This window comes from Nyctereutes procyonoides, unplaced genomic scaffold, assembly GCF_905146905.1.
Source record: "Nyctereutes procyonoides isolate TBG_1078 unplaced genomic scaffold, NYPRO_anot_genome, whole genome shotgun sequence".
Classification (NCBI taxonomy): Eukaryota; Metazoa; Chordata; class Mammalia; order Carnivora; family Canidae; genus Nyctereutes; species Nyctereutes procyonoides.
The window spans coordinates 51749690-51761303 of record NW_026575135.1 but is presented as its reverse complement, the minus strand read 5'-3'; positions in this window follow the sequence as shown (position 1 = coordinate 51761303).

Here is an 11614-nt window from a genome sequence, read left to right as displayed (position 1 = left end):
GGAGCCCAATGCAGAACTCGATCCCAGAACCCTGGGGTCATACCCCAGCCAAAGGCAGATGCTCAACAGCTGGGCCACCCAGGCATCCCTCTTTTTTCAAGTTTTTATTTAAATTCCAATTGGTTAACATAATTGAATTTTTCTAAGAACAAGCTTATTTATTAATAGGTTCCTCTATAATTTTGTTATGTTAACTGATTAATTTCAGTATTTATCTTTATTAATTTTTCCTTTTGCTTTCCTTTGGCTTATTTTAAAACTCTTTTTCTAGCTTTTTTTTTTTTAAGATTTTATTTATTTATTCATGAGGGACACACAGAGAGAGGCAGAGACATAGGCAGAGGGAGAAGCAGGCTCCATGCAGGGAGCCCAACTCAGGACTCAATCCCAGGTCTCCAGGATCATGCCCTGAGCTGAAGGCAGACACTCAACCACTGTACCACTCAGGTGCCCCCTTTCCTACCTTTTTGAGCCAGTTTAATCCATTTATTTTCCTTTCATTTATGTTGATATAATTATTCAAGGTAATGAATTTTTCTTTGAGTACTACTTTAGCTGAACTCATAGATCCTTCTATATGGTATATTCATTATTGTTATTTTCTAGAAATTCTGCATTTTTAATTAATATTTTCCTTTTGATCATGGAGTTACATAATATAGACACCTCCCCCCATACATATCCAAAGAGAAGGACAATTTTTGTTTTCTGAACATGTTATAAATGTCCATGTTTGTTGTATTGGTATTATAAAATGCTATCTAGATGTATTTTTTTACAGTAGGAATTTAGTGAGGTTTGGTTTGTGGCCTAATATATTATCTTTTCTGTGTGTGTAAGTGTGTGTGTATGAATATTCCAGAGCACTTGAAAAGAAAGTATATTCTCTATTCTCAGGGCACAATGTTTGATACATATCAGTAACACCTACCATTTGGGTTATGTTGTTTGGACTTCTAGATCATTATTTAATTTTGACCACTTGATCTGTTTTGGATTGGAAAACATAAATCAAAGTCCTCTATTATTAGTGTATCTCTGCCTAAATCTCCTTGAATCTCTATAGTTTCTATTATATGAAAGTTCCTGCTCTATTATTTGGTACATAGATATTTATAACTTAAATTTTCACATTGAATTGTAGTCTTTAGCATTAAAAAGTACTTATCTCTCTCTTTTTTTAAAAGATTTTATTTATTTATTCATGAGAGACAGAGAGAAGGCAGAGACATAGGCAGAGGGAGAAGCCGACTCCATGCAGGGAGCCCAATGTGGGACTCAATCCCGGAACTCCAGGATCATGCCCTAAGCCAAAGGCAGACACTCAACCTCTAAGTCACCCAGGTGTCCCTAAGAGGCACTTATCTTTATCTTGCTTAAAGCTTTTGGTCCTGAATTTTATGTTTTCAGATCCTAAGCTTTTTAATATTTGCAATCTTTTGGTATGCCTTTCTTTGCCCATCCTTTCATCATTAACCTTTCTAAATCATTTTGTCTTAGATGTGTACAGTGTAAAGTTGGATTGTACTTTGAATTCCATTTTGAAAACCATTTTTTTTAATATATATATATATTTTTTTTTTAATTTTTATTTATTTATGATAGTCATCACACAGAGAGAGAGAGAGAGACAGAGACACAGGCAGAGGGAGAAGCAGGCTCCATGCACCGGGAGCCCGACATGGGATTCGATCCCGGGTCTCCAGGATCGCGCCCTGGGCCAAAGGCAAGCGCCAAACCGCTGCGCCACCCAGGGATCCCTTGAAAACCATTTTTAAAAAATGAGTTAAACTCAATTATTTTTATTGAGATGACATCTATTTGTTCACAATTCTGTCATTATGTTACATTGTCTTTTCATAATGTATTTTTTAAAGATTTATTTATTTATATTTGGAGAGAGGAGAAGCAGGAGTCTTTCAAGCATACTCCCTGCTGACTGAGAAGCCAGAAGTGGGGCTGATCCCAGGACCCATGAGATCGTGACCTGAGCTGAAATCAAAAGTTAACCAACTGAGTCACCCACGCACCCTTGATAATGTAGTTTTGTATTTCTCCTTCTTCTAAATGTAGTTTTGATATTTAGGAAGGTTTGTAATTTTTTTTTTAAGGTAATTTTGTTCTAGAAGTTTCCTATGTAAAAATACCCTTGATTTACTCTCTTTTGGCACGGTATCTTTTGATTTCCTACCATGAGCACAATGAAATTATCTTGTAATCTAATCCATTTCCCCCCTCATCATACAGTCAACAGTATTATCAATCTTAGTATTTATATTAAATATGCTTAAGATTCTACTTGATTTGGAAATTTTATTTTTTTTTATTTTTTTTTTAAAGATTGTATTTATTTATTCATGAGAGACACAGAGAGAGAGGCAGAGACACAGGCAGAGGGAGAAGCAGGCTCCATGCTGGGAGCCTGATGTGGGACTCGATCCCGGTTCTCCAGGATCACACCCTGGGCTGAAGGCAGTGCTAAACCGCTGAACCACCCGGGCTGCCCCGATTTGTAAATTTTAAATACTATCCCTTGAATCTATTGATTTGAGGCAATTAGCAAGCTCATTTTTATCCCTATCTTCTCTCTCTGCAGTATTTTATTAATTATGAGAAATTTCTACATTATTTAGGTGTGTAACATTTGCCTTCTGATCTGGCACCCTGATCTATGTTTGTTTTACTCTTACTTCTACAGTTAAATACATCCAACACTCAAGGAAGATCCCTTTACCCCAATTTCATCAGCCTTGCCAAGTGGTGCTCTGACTGCTGATTTATGATTTTAGGAGGTTCTTCAGAAAGAACTCATGAAAATAATATTCTCTAATTTCTTACAGGTTTTAAAATGTTTGTCTTTAAGCTTTCTATTTGAAGATCAGTTTGGTGGATAAAATTCTTGCCCCATAGTTTTCTGACTTTGAGTATCTTGCAGGTGTTATTCCACTGTTTGTTGTAGTGATTTTTGTCCTAAGAAAGTGCTAGAGGAAAAAAAAAAAAAAAGAAAGAAAGAAAGAAAGAAAGAAAAGAAAGAAAGAAAGAAAGTGCTAGAGGAGTGGAGAGGTGGGATCAGGGGAGCCCTCACTGTTAGCATGATGATGGACCTCACAAAGGCTTCTGTGATTTCAGAGTTTGGTTGAGGAGAGCTTCTCTGTTCGTCTTTCTCTCAGAATTTTTTACAGCCTTTGTTTCTAAGAGCACTTTTTAAAGTTTTTTTTTATAACCCCCTTCACTGCTTTCCAAGACTTCCCACCATCCCCAGCAATCTCACTTTGTTCAGTTTGGGCCTGGTTCTTGTAGTTCCCTTCAGGGTAGGACCCTCTCTTTCTGAAAGGGAATAATTGCTGGAGATTTCTGAACTCTCTAAGGCCCTAGATCCCCTCCTCCCTCAAGGTTTTTCACCAGCTATTCTGCCTTTTTTCATCTCCAACAACTCTTAACACTTTGAAAGTTGCGTCCTGATTTCACCAAGTAAGCAGTTGGTAGGTTTGTTGTTATCCTTATTGAGTGTTGTTATCCTTGTTGATAGAGTGTGACAGTTCAGAGCCAAGACACTTCCGTGTTCCTTCTGAAATGGGACCTTCTCCTTTTTCTTTTTTTAAGATTTTATTTATTTATTCAGGAGAGACACAGAGAGAGAGAGAGAGAGAGGCAGAGACAGAGGCGGAGGGAGAAGCAGGCTCCATGCAGGGAGCCCAACGTGGGTGGGACTCGATCCTGAGACCGCAGGATCACACCCTGAGCCAAAGGCAGAAGCTCAACCGCTGAGCCACCCAGGCGTCCCTCAAATGAACTTTTAAGGACATTAGATTTATTTGTCTGCATTTCCTTCTGATAAACTTGTAGAAGTGACATTCCTGATTTAAAAAAGCAGACACACTTCTGAAGCTTTTACTGTGTTTTGCCAAAGTACCCTGTAGAACGTTTGTACCAGTTGTGGACTTCCTTTTTAAAGCTAGGGGGTAGAGATGGCTGGGCGGCTCAGTTGGTTGAGCATCAACTCTTCATTTCAGTACAGGTCATTTATCTCCAGGTTGAGGATCAGAGCCTCACATCAGGCTCAGCGGGAAGTCTGCTTCTCCCTCTCCTTCTGCTTCTTTCCCCACCCTCTCAAATAAATGGATAGGTAAAATCTTTAAAAGTAAATAGATAAATAAATAAAGCTAGTGAATAGTTAGTGCAATCACTGCTCTCACATTTCTTGAGTTCCCAGACTCTCCTGAGCAAAATTTTCCTTCTCTTTGCAGCCTCCTGCTTTGAGACTGATACACAGAAGCCCCCGGCCGGCCTAGATGCCCTAATATAGGGACAAGTGTCTGGAAAAACAGAAAGTCACTTAATAGTAAGAGCACCATAAGCTCTTCGGATTTTGGTCTTGCAAAGGTGGGCCAGTCCAACAGGTGGAAATGCCCCTGGAAATGGCTCAAGGAAGTCTCCTAGAGGGTGGTCAGATGAGTGCACTGAACCACGGATGCCAGGGTTTCCAATTTCTTCCCATCACTGATAAGCTCAGCAGGTAACTCAAATTCATAGTGATCCTGGAAGCACTCCTACCTGGAAAATAGGTAATATTTTCCCCTCTATACCTGACAGAACTATTCTAAAACAGCTAAATGGACTAGAGAAGCAGTTTTATTCTTGCCCATCCTGCCTTGGAAAACCTGAAAATGCAAGTGCATTAAAAATATCAAGTGCAGAGAGCTCTCAGAACCCTTCAAGCTGGCTTTCCAGCATCTGCAGAGGAAGGTTTTACTAGCCAAAGCCTGGGAAACATTAAAAGCTTTGAAACCTTATGATCCACTGCTATTAAAGAAATTTCTAAATTCTGAATATTCCTCTCCATGGTCTCTCCTGTATCCTGACTCGCCAACAGCCCTGGGCTCCCACAAGAACAAATAATATGCAAAACTTTTTTTAGTCTACTTATGATAATTGCCTCAAATTAACATCACAAGGCAGTGGAAATTACATTCCCCAAAGGCTTCCTAGTGCAGGAAGTTACTGTGCAAAGGTAACTGCAAGGTAGGGACATAAAAATAAGGTTAGCTTCTGTTGTGCAAAAGTTTTTCTGTTAATCCATTATTTATATTCATACAAGTTGGTGTTTCTGTATCCGAATGCATGAATATTTTAATCTGTTGTAAGTTTAAGGTTTTTTTCTATTGAATTAGACAAGTCTCCCTGCCAGAAACCATGAAGTTGATGTTCTTAAAACAGCAATCTAGTGGCTGCTTTTACCTAACCAAATGAATGTTCAGCATTCAGATCACAGAAAGTTACAGCTCTTCCTATTTTGTACGCCTCAGGCCATACCAGGAGTTCAGTTTGAGGGCCTTTTTGCAAGCACACATTGATGAACTTTGTGCTCTTGAGGGAGGAGATGGCAGACGGGAGCTGGAGACCAGGTGGCAGGGCAGCAGAGGACATAATTGGATAGGCCCTAGGACTGTCTTCAGATCTTTGAAGGGCTATTTTGTAGAAGATAGCTCATTCTTTGCTGTTCAAGGAAGGCATAGGGCCAAAGATTTAGAGCTATATAAAGTCAGACTTTATCTTTAAATAGAAAAACTTTAAACAATTATAGTTGTCTGAAAAATACAAAATAACTTCCTTGGGTTGAACTGAGCTTTCAGTCATCTCACATCTATAATAAATTAATTTTGAATGAGATACATAATTAATGATTTTACAGTTTAAAAACACATGGCCAAAGCTATTTGTTTTTAGAAAATCTTAAAAATGCCTTAGCAAAGCAAACTCTTTAGTTATTTTCACACTAGTTTTGTAGAAGAGGACCCTGTAAGTAATGACCTTGATCCCAGTCAGATTTTGGAAAACCCTTGCCGGCCTGGCCACCCTTGACATCTACTCACATAAGAAATAATAGCAAAACAACAGAAATACTTCATATTTGTGTTCTTCCTCATTTTAAAATATCTGGATTGTAGCTGATTCTCTATATACATCTATGTATTTCCAAATTATATATTTGCATATCCCAGAGATGATTTTTGCTTCTGGAGGACTCACATATCCTCAGCATTACTTCTGTTAACTCCAAAGACCACTTTCCCCAGCACAAAAATAAGAAAATGATTACATCATTCCTACCAATGATTAGTCAGTGGTGGTAGACAATCTCCCGACAGTTCAAGAAAAAAATCCTCTTGGGACGCCTGGGTGGCCCAGCGGTTGAGCATCTGCCTTTGGCTCAGGGCCTGATTCCGGGGTCCCTGGATCGAGTCCCACATCAGTCTCTCTCCATGGAGCCTGCTTCTTCTCCCTCTTCCTATGTCTCTCCCTCTCTGTGTGTCTCTCATGGATAAATAAAATCTTTAAAAAAAAAATCCTCTTTTGAGAATGAAACTCTTTAGTTAGGACACTGTAGACAAGATAAGGCATATCTATAAGAATTTGTTTCACAGATAGTTTTTTTGTTTTTGTTTTTTTATATTTAAATAATTGCTACAATCAACCTGGGGCTTGAATTTGCAACCCTGAGATCAAGAGTCATATGCTGTACGGACTGAGCCACTCAAACATCCCAAGAAATAGTTTTTAAAAGGGGGGTGGGGAGGAGCAGCCGGGGTGGCTCAGCGGTTTAGTGCCGCCTTCAGCCCAGGGCGTGATCCTGGAGACCCTGGATGGAGTCCCATGTCAGGCTCCCTGCATGGAGCCTGCTTCTCTCTCTGCCTGTGTCTCTGCCTGTGTGTATGTGTGTGTGTCTCATGAATAAAGAAAATCTTTAAAAAAAATAATAATAAAATATTATTTTAAAAGGGGGGGAGGTGGGATCCCTGGGTGGTGCAGCGGTTTGGCGCCTGCCTTTGGCCCAGGGCGCAATACTGGAGACCCGGGATCGAATCCCACATCGGGCTCCCGGTGCATGGAGCCTGCTTCTCCCTCTGCCTGTGTCTCTGCCTCGCTCTCTCTCTCTGTGACTATCATAAATAAATAAAAATTTAAAAAATAATAAAATAAAAGGGGGGGGAATAAGAGATGACGTATGGAGTCCCACTCCTGAATTTAGCTAATTTTTTTAAAAGATTTCATTTATTCATTCATGAGAGACAGAGAGAGAGAGAGAGAGAGAGGGAGGGAGGCAGAGACACAGGCAGAGGAAGAAGCAGGCTCCATGCGGGGAGCCCCATGTGGGACTCCATCCCGGGACTCCAGGACCACGCCCTAGGCCAAAGGCAGGTGCCAAACTACTGAGCCACCCAGGGATCCCCAATTTAGCTAAATTTAAGGTCACCTGTCATCCTACCCTTGACCCTCTTAGGGGAGGAAATGTTGCAGGAGGGGTGATGATGAGTAGGAACCCTGGGCTCAGCTCCTGAGCTCTGAGGAACAAATGGAGGGATGAGTTCCAGGTGTTGGGCCCTTGGGGGACCTAGCTGCCAGTCACAGAGCAAGAACTGCACCTCTTTAATACACTCACAGAAGCTGGCCAGGGACTGGTTGCCACCACACCATTCTCATTTTGACTACATCACAAATCACTGCTCAGCATCTGACCACGTAGTTTTTTGACAGTTTCTATATACATGTCCCCTGTGCTGTGAATATAAATTGTAGGTAAACTTTCTGGTTCCATTATCTATTTAGCCATAGGCCTGCCTGGCCTGTGGAGTAAGCAGGGGATCTCACATTTTAGAGCACCAGATTTAGCAAAATAAAAGTTCTAGACATCCGGTTAAATTTGAATTTCAGATAAACAACGAGTCATTTTTTTGTTGTAAGTATATCCCAAATGTGTTTTCTCTGGCAACCCTACCACATTTTCTTTTTCTTTTCTTTTCTTTTCTTTTTTTTTTTTTTTTTAGTTTTTATTTATTCACAAGAGACAGAGAGAGAGGCAGAGACATAGACAGAAGGAGAAGCAGGCTCCCCATAGGGAGCCCGGTGTGGACTGGATCCCCAGAAGAGGATCATGCCCTGAGCTGAAGGCAGATGCTTAACCACTGAGCCACCCAGGTGTTTTCTAATCCATATTTAGACTTCGAAAGAAAAAAAATGGGTGAGTGGATGGATGAAGAGAATGATCCACAAGACAGAAAGAAATTGCAGAGATGTAATTAATGAATATCAAACACGTTTTTGCCAATTTATAATATTTTCTTTTGATTTTTCTTTTAAAATTATTTTTTATTTTTATGAAAATAATGTATACACATGAAAATTGAAATCGTTCTCAAAGACATATGTGAAAAATAGCAACTCCTACCCCAGACTGATAACCCAAAGGTACCCAGTTAAATAAACTCTTTCAGCTGTTTCTCCCAGTTTTAACTTCCTCCTTCATTTCTCTAGATAATACGCTTAAGGTGCTATTTTGTGGATTTGTCAATTTTAGACATTATCTGTTTTCTTGCAATTATGGGAGATGTGGATTTGCTTCTTTTATCCATTGGCACCTGCATCCTCCTTCTTGTTCCTCCAGCTTCCCAACACTGTTTATTATAGTCTTTGGCTAAATCAATAATCTGTATTTATGTTACTATGGCTGTGTAAATTTTTGTAGTATTGCATTTATTTTTATAGTTTATGTGTCATGGATTTTTTTTTTTGTAGGTAGTAATTGCTTCATGTTTTTTATTTACTCGTTTTTTAAAAAGATTTTATTTATTTATTATTTATTCATGAGAGACACAGAAAGAGAGACAGAGGAAGAAGCAGACTCCCTTCAGGGAGCCTGATGGGGAACTCAATCCCAGGACCCCAGGATCATGACCTGAATAAAAGGCACTCACCATTGAGCCACGCAGGTGTCCCTACTCAGTTTTTTTTTTTTTTTTATATATAAACTTATTACTAATTCTTACAACTGTCTGATAGCCCCTCAACATAATTTTCTACCTGGGGATACCTATCAGGTGATCTGGCCATCTCTTACCTGAAGCTCTCTATCCTCTGGCTCAGAGGGGAGCTCTTGCCCCTGGGTCTTCCATCCCACTGTCATCAAGGCTTTCCTCAGCATCACCCTGGGCATCCCTTTGGTCTCTTCTGGGCATGTTGTCCTCATCCTTGGATTCCTCCCCTTTTTTTTTTAAGTTTTGTTTGTTTGTTTAATTTTAGAGATAGAGTGTGTGTGCGGCACAAGCAGAGGAAGGAGCAGAGGGAGAAGACAAGCAGACTCCCCGCTGAGCACAGAGACTAAAGCAGGGCTTGACCCCATGATTCTAAGATCATGCCCTGAGCCAAAATCAAGAATCAGACAGATGCTCAACTGACTGAGCCACCCAGGCACCCCTCCTCCTTGAATTATTCTTTTGTTTGGGTAGAGAGCTTCCTGAGAAAGGGAGCATGAGAGGCCCATTATTTGTGAGCTTTTGTGTCTGAAAGCATCTCTTTTTCTACCATTTCTCTTAATTAATGGTTTGGGTTTAGATTTCTAAGCTATAAATAAGTCTCACTTAGAGTTCTAAAGGCCTCACTCCATTATCTCCCAGCTACCAGTGTTGCTGTTGAGAAGTCTGGTGCCATTCTGATTCCGGATCCTCTCAATTGACCTGTTTTCCCTCTCTGGGTCCTTTTAGGGTCTTTTCTTTATCCTTGGTATTCTGACATTTCATGGATAATAAATCTTGAAATAGAAATCTTATTTTTTGTCCCTGATGATTTTATAGCATTTTTAAAGCTTTATTCTCCCTCAACCTAGACATTCTTCCTTTCCTCACCACCCCACATACCTGTTTCTCATGTCTGACACTTTCCTTAAATGTCTGGGGATCTTGGCTGTCTGATAATATCTAAGATTTATGCTTTGAAGCAATGATTTGCTGGTCTGCATGCTTGGGTGGAACTTGTTGAACAGTGGACTTCCCTGTAGAGGATAGATGGTCATGACCTGGCTCTTCCATTGACAGTTTGTATCCATATCGTGTCTTTATGTGTAGGTCTCTCCCTTGACTTTGCTCAGCTGCTACATAAAAGCATTCTGTAGTCTCTGTCCTGGGGATAAGGGTTGTCCTGAACCCACAGATTTTCTGAAAACAAGGTGAGGAAAAGGAGCTGGGATTTGACCTTTTAGCCTCTAGATTTTTTGTCTGTTCTTTAGAGTTTCTGCACTTTATGCCCACCCTCCCCAGTGAGCACCTCAGATGACCTATAGGAATGGGCAAGGTGTGGGACCCCAATACCCCCGGAACTGTGCTCTCTCACAGCCTTCAGCAGCCCTCCCACCTGCAGCCCTGCCCTGGCGGTCCCCCAGAGCCAATGTGCAAGAATCAGGCCTTCAGCCTCCCCCTGCTGCTGTGTGACTCACTGCTCCTTCCTCTGCTTCCCACCTTCCAAAAATGTGCACCATCCTTTGTCTGCTGCTGTCTCCTCACCTGTTCTCATGGACCTTGTGCATTTGCAACTCTTTTTACTCCTTTGTAGGTGTTTTCAGCAGAGTTTTGGGAGGGAGCAGATGGAGATTCCTAAGAGGCTCTTTTGCCTCATTTACCCAGAAGTTCTTTCAGGTTCATTTTCACTCTGAAGTACTTGAGGAGAACAATTTCCAGACCCCGTTCTGAAATAACACTTGCTGTCAGTCAACACAATCACTTTTTATTTTACTTGGAAGTAGGTCATTCTTTATAGGAAAAGGTTTCAAAGTCCAAACACACACACACACACACACACACACACACACTAATCATATTAGTAAAACACTCTTGACCTTTTGAACAAGATCCAAATGTGGCCCTCTGCTTATGTCTAGGACTAGGGACAAAAAGCATGAGAGGTATTTTGAGACATGACCCTGGCCCCAGTGCTTTACCAGACCTGTTGCGTCTCCCGAGCTTGAGTAAAAGCAAGAAAGCTGAATACCTTCTCCTTGGAATTAATCACGAGCCCCACCGCTCCCTGCTCTCTGTGTTGACACATGACTGCTATTGTGTTGTATCTGCTGGCGGATCTCCTTTCATCTACAGGCCACACAAAACTCTCTTCAATTGAGAGCCGCACACGTGGCTCTTGAATTAAGAGGGGCATTTTAGCAATAATTCCTTATACCTTTTATTGAAGGGCTCAAAGTCTTAAGGAGGGATCACTGTTGTTTCGGTGTGTTCTGCTGTGCCCAGCTAACACTAAGTCCAGATAAGCAAAGGGGAGAGAGCAGAGCCAGAAGGCTGTCACAGGGGGAGGTAGCTCTGTAGGTGGAGTATAGGGTTTACAGGAGAATGAAAGGACCAGGATGGAGAGGACCTTGAATACCACACTAAGGACTTCATACTTTCCTGTAGGCAGGGTGAGCTACCCAAGGATCTTTAGCAGGAGAATAACATGAGATAAACTATGCTTTAAAAAAATTTAAGTGAAAAAAGAAAAGAAAATTAAAGTAACATTTAGTTTGTTTTGTGCAGCAAAAAGAAAAAAGAAAACCCTTAAGTTGTAATAATACTGTGGCCTGATATCACTCTTTATAGTGAATAAATGCTGTCATATCCATGATTTCATTAAAAAAAAATTAAACTGATAGCTGTGGTTGGGAGGGTTCAGAAGAGGAAGAGGCTAACATCTAGGCGGCCAGTTAGACAAAGTGGTTCTTAACTCTGGCTGCATAATCACTGGAAGAGCTTTTTAAAAAAAATTCAGATCTGGGCCTCTACCCTGAGATTTGGTT